Genomic DNA, 6223 nt, shown 5'->3' with positions numbered 1-6223 from the left:
AGAAGAACTTTCAGGCCAGAGTTTGGTGATATCTTACTGTTTTTTATGCAAGGAAGAGCCCTGGTATGTGACACAAAATTATGTGAGTTAATTCTGCTTTGGGGAAATCACATGAGAAGCTGATTTTTCAGGTAGTGAGTCAAATGAAGACCTATCCATCCATCCATCATTGTTTTGAGCAAAAAAGTAGACAGTTTTGAAAGCAAGGTGTTGTCTTCTGAGAAAGCACCAACTGCAGTGGGAAGTGGGTGTTGGCCAGGACACTGCCTGACATCAAGATGCTGACTTTGTGTTCCTGGACCAAATTGGCAGCAGGGACCCCAGGGGGTGCCATTCTGAAACTGGTGTGTGTATGTTTCTAAAGATAACTTTATCATGTTACTCAGAATGTGCTTAAATTAATCTCGGGTATATGGGAAGCAGCCAGCCCGGTGATCTAGTGGTTAAGATTCAGCGCTCTCACCCTGCAGTCTGGGGTTCGTTTCCAGGTCAGGGAACCACGCCACTTGTCTGTCAGTTATCTTACTGTGGCAGCTGCATGTTGCTGGGATGCTGAAAGCTATGCCGCTGGTTTTCAAACACCAGCAGGGTCACCCATGGTGGACAGGTTTCAGCAGAGCTTCCAGACTAAGACAGACTAGGAAGAAGGACCTGGCCAGCCGCTTCTGAAAAAAGTTGATTGTGAAAGCCCTGTGAAGGGCAGTGGAGCATTGTCAAATACAGAGCTGGAGGGTGAAAGGATGGAGCCAATAAAGACTGGGTAGGCTCACTAGGAGTCAGAGTCGACTCCACAGCACACTCAGAAAAAAATGTGGAAAGTAGGTAGACTGGATTATGATTTTACAGCTTAAGCTTTTTTAATTGGAAGAAAGAGGTAAAGAGGGAAATAGAGAAAAGAAGTCCTTTAGAAATTTAGAACCACTTTTGTTTTCTGATTCAACCTCCCGACCACATTATACAGATGAAGAATTTGAGGCTCAGGGAGGGGAATTAGCCCTGAGGGGTTGGATGGATGTGCACTCATGTTTTTATCCTAAATGCCTACCTCTTTGCACTCTGCTATCACAGCCTTCGCAAGTCTTCTCTAACAGCAGAAACTTCAGGAGAAAGCAGGCCGTTTTTGCAATAAGAGGGCTTAGAGAGATGCCTTTACTAGATTTTCCCAAAGGAAGGAAGCTTTCTGCTGCTTGATGTTAGGACTGGTCGTCCAGCTTGCTTTGTTTGGAAGTCAGGCCTAAACAAAAGAACCCGAAGGTGGGGCTCCTCCGTTGGAAGTCTGTCACCAGTACCAAGTGGGCACGCTGCAATCTGTGTGCTTCCTTTCAGCCCTTGAACCTCACGCCTTATCTGCCTGCACTGGAGTAGCTGCACTTTTCTTCTTGTTCACCATCACCCCTCTAGCGACCACACCCTCCCTGCCTTTCAGACTGTTTTCCTTCTTCCTTTTGGAGTTTATCAGGGTGTCAGCCTGCTGGCGAGGTTTCAGGGATCAGTGGAGAAAGTGCAATTAGACCGGAAAAAGTCACAAATGCAAATACTATAGCTGTAAAAGTTTCTCTTCTGTTCTTTGCATTACCAGTTCATTTGTGGCCATTTTTATTGAAAATTAAAATATACTTCCTTCTGGAAATGCTGTAATAATAATATCTACCTTTCAGGAACAGAAGAAATAGATTATTCAGAGGTATCTGACAGCTGGTATGTGCTGATGCAAAAAAGAGGAAACCAGACTTTTTAATCTCCATTTTCTTTGTTTATCATACTAGAAAGCTTTGTTCTCTTTCCAAGTTCACAGGCTTGTGTCCCAACCTTTGAGGACAGAGGGTACATGCTCACTTGTTCCAGATTTCACAGTGAATTTTCCTACAGTGTCAGAATGAGACCAAAACAGCCACAGGAAAGGTGAAAATTCGAGAAAAACACTGTGAGCAGAAAGATCTTCTGTTAAGATCTGTTCTTCGCCAGGATATCATGCATCTAAATTAATATCACAGTGAACTAATACCAGCTAATAGCATGTTCACCATCCACCTCCCCAGTTTTCTGTGGCCCTAACAAGAGTCAATCTCTACATTTCATACTTAGAAGATAACTTGGCCTCTGCCTCTGAGAAAGAGAAAACTAGGTGCCTCAGCATTGTCTTTGGTGGCTAAGTGGTAAACATTAGAAATAATCTCGTATTCTTCACCATTGTGTCCCTAGGTCCTAGCCCCAGTGGCTGCCATTAACTAGAAGCTCAATAAAGATTTGTGGAATAAATGACTAGCTATTCAAAAGCCCTCAAAACTACCTTTGCAGTTGAACTAGAACAATTCTAATACTTTAAATCTTAAACCATTATGAATGTGATGTGTTCCTATGAGATATTGTAGGGTTTTGATTTCTAGAAGTCTCCAGAAACAAAGAGATCTTCATCTTTTGCAGATATCACCCTGACTGAAGGTGAAAGTGTCTCTAGAGTCTATTGCAGTGTCTGTACATGGCAGTCACTTAACAATTATTAAATGTATATGAGAGAGTGGCTTCCAAGTGGATGGGGTGCCCTGTCTTCCCAACAAGTCTCTTCCATCCATGCCACTGCTTTGGAGTCTGCACCACTTCTTTGGGGCAATTGCTCCCCAATTGTGACTTCTAAAGTAGATTTGCTAGAGCTGAGAGCATTCAGTGTGCCAAGCCCTTGCCACCGTTACCCAAATGATAATCCAGCCTTTCCTACCAATTTTCTCTCCTCGAGTTCTGGTCCACTCCAACCTGACCCACCCAATATAAAATTGCTGTTTTATGACTTTGATGATTTCTCATTGTATTCTAGGTATGCAACTTGTAAAATGATGTTGCACAGTTTTTAGTCTGGGCAGTTTCTGAGTCATTTTTATGCACAAGTGACAGCATATTTAAAACTCATAGTATTATGTAAATTCTTTTTTTTCCAGGTCATACCAGCTGAGTCATGGTTTGGACAAAAAGAAGTAGTTTAGCAGAGTCAAAAGAATACAAGTTTAATCCTGGCCCTTCCCTTTCTAGCTACGTGATCTTAGGCAAGTCACTTAATCACATAAGCCTCTGTTTTCCATGGGTAAAATGGGAAGAATACCTACCCTTGCTACTGGTTCATGTTGGGGATTTGAGCATACATATTTATTTCCTATCCCTTCTAAGACTCACTTATACTTATAGTAATGGGATATAAAAGGTACATACCAAAAAGGGTTTAGAGAACAAGAGGATAAGTGATTTCAATGAATTTCTGGAAGACAGAGTATATGGAAGAGCACTGAGTAGAAGAAGCTATAGCTCAGGATATGCTTGAAGAGTCTCGCAGGAGATGAGGGTGCCTCCCTATGTGGTAGAACCTTGCAGAGGTCGGGGACTCAGAGAAGTTCCTGGATGAAGGGGAGACAGAAGACAGTGAAGGTCTGTGTATGAAATGGTCGTCCTCCACACCACTCCTCAACTCTGGTGCCAAGAACCCCAGCAACTAGGTAGTTTGACCACAGAAAAGAGCAAAACCAACCAGCCAACCAAAAAATGACCAACAGGGACTTTTTAAAAGACACTGAAGGATCTTTCTGAGAACACTTGGGCATCTAGAGTCATCACTGGTACCCCAGCACGAAGCCATCTACATTCTGGCATTTGAGGGGCCACAGCACAACAAACAGATCTCTGGCTGTTTACCCTAAATTGAAGCCAGCCGGTCAGCAAGTTCCACTCCTGTGCTTAGAGTGTCTAGTCAGTCTTTCTCCTGTCTCATTCTTAAGAATAGCCAGACAACTGAGAATGCCCAAATATTTGAGAAAAGCCTACAGTATGAAGAAGAAAGCTAAACAGAGAAAAACTGACCCCAGAGGAAACGTAGAATTCAGGGAATATAAGAAGGGTCAAATAAAAACCCTACAAAACTAATTCTTTATTACTAAAGAGATGTGAAATGACATTGCATCTATTAAGCATGAACATGATGCTATAAAAAGCAAGAATCATAAAATGGGGAGGAACTTTTGCAAATGAAATATTCCATAGAAGATTGTAAGATAAAGTAGAGAAAATCTCCCAAACCCTTGAGCAAAAATGTGTAAAATATGAGAGTATAAACATGCACACACACACAAGATCAATCCAGAGGGGTTCAATAAGAGACCAATAAGAATTCTAGAAAGAGCAGAGAAGACTAAGGAGAGAAAGATACCAAAGAAACAATACAATGAAAATTTACAGAACTAAAGATGGGAGCTTTCAATTAAAAAGGGCCTTCTGGATTTTGATTAGGGGGAAGGCAAAAAACCACACATCATTTGAAGCTTTCGAACAAGTTATACAGAGAAGAACCTAAGAGCTTTCCTGGGGTGAGGGAACACCAACTCCTACAAGAAACAAGAATCATACCGGCGTTAGATTTCTTATAGCTACACTAGAAGTAGTGGTATAACAGCTTCAAAATTCAGGGGAAAAATGATTTTTGACCTGGGAAACCTATACCCAGTCAAATGACTTGTGAGGGCAAAATAAAGACATTGTTAAAGACTCAGAAAGCTTACTTGCCATACACCTTTTCGTAAGAACTTATTTGAGCATGTGTTCCATCAGTAAAACAACAAAGTAACATGAGGAAGATGTGGGATTCAGGAAATACCAGATGTGACCAAGAATGTCAGCTGTGTGGGTGACTTAGCCACCAGTTCATATTGCAGCAAGAATAGGGCTTCAGGAAAGAAAAGAATTTCATATAACATAGAGTTGGAGGAACTTGAAGCTACACTATAAGCAAAGAATGCATGAAAAGAAGAAAAGCAACTAGAAATTTTTTTTAAAAAGACTCTATAAGAAAGTCCAAATCCAACTGTGAATCAAGTTAGAATAGGACGTCAATGGGCTTCAAAAAGAAAGAGAAAAAAGAAGGCAATAGATAGAACAGACAAGGTGACACAGCTGTCCTCATTCAATAAGAAAAGAAAACGGTAAGCATCAAAAATCAAGCTAACCAAGATTTTGAGCAACTGAGCAGCACAGGTTGTGACACTAATTACAGAAAAACACAATTCTTGCTCTCCGTGAAGGAAAGTTTTCATAAACATCCTGGTGTTAGTGCTCTTTATTGGTCACTGTCTGTTAGATCTAACAGACTCTAACCTGCGTACCAATTATGGAAGACTTAATTATGGTTGCAGAAGGGAATGGAAATGTTCTCAGTCATGGAAATCTAAGAGTTCAGCTTTATGAAAAGTTTGGAGGTAGAAGTAGAGGAGGGGAGTCTAGGAGAGGTAGGAGCTCAAATCTCCTCCTCACAAAATGGAGAGCCAAGAGATGCTGTCTGTGTTTGAGAGAACTAAAAACAAAAGTTTAAGGAAATGAGAGTTTCAAAAGTGAACAATAGAACTAAAAATAGTGATGTAACTATTGTGTGTGTGGGTGTGATACTAAGTAAGCTCAATCTTGACCTGGCATTGCAGGAGTCAATAAATGAATAGCATCTCAATGGTCTATCTATACACCATTGGAGAGCATCAGCAGGACAACGGAAAGCCAGGAAGGTAAAAGTGATTTGCACTTGCAAAGTGGGTCTGAGGCTGGGAAGCAAAAAGCAAGGAACAATTGCTTTTTGCTGTAAGTCTTCCTGTCCTATTTGCCTTTCTTTTCTTTTTTAACTTTGACAAAGCAAAAACCAAACGTAACAATCCTGCCTTACAGCGTTAGGGTGAGGGTCAGGGGTAACCTATTACTAATGCCTAGGAATCTAATTGGTGAGCCATCGTGTGGCTCTTATTAGTAGAATTTGCTCCTGGTGGTGTTACTGGACCTCCAACCTGCCCCACCCATGTTTCTTCCTTCCTTGGGGATCTTGCATGGCTCATAGCCCCAGCTGCCCTGTCATGTCTTCTGTCTCCCGGCATTCCAACCGTGAGCTGTCTCTCACTGCCCACCTCTTCTCCGGATGCCACCTCTGCTGCCAGTGTGGGTGCCCTGAGCATGCAGTTATTGCTGTTGTCAGTTTCTCCCTCAGCTGCTGCCAAAACACACCAAGCTGCATCTTCTTATTATTCATTGATTGATGTAAATTTATTTCCTAAGTTCAAATGCATGAACTTGAAAGCTTACTATTTAGCTCATAATCATATAATCGCTCAATTAAAAATATGGCTCATAATATACAAAATCTTGTGTCAGCTTTTGCTGTTTCTGAGCTTTATACCAGAACTACTTTATAATTTTTCTTTAAAAGTAA

The sequence above is a fragment of the Equus caballus genome, chromosome 17 (assembly GCF_041296265.1).
Source record: "Equus caballus isolate H_3958 breed thoroughbred chromosome 17, TB-T2T, whole genome shotgun sequence".
In the NCBI taxonomy this organism is placed as follows: Eukaryota; Metazoa; Chordata; class Mammalia; order Perissodactyla; family Equidae; genus Equus; species Equus caballus.
This window is presented reverse-complemented; position numbering follows the sequence as displayed.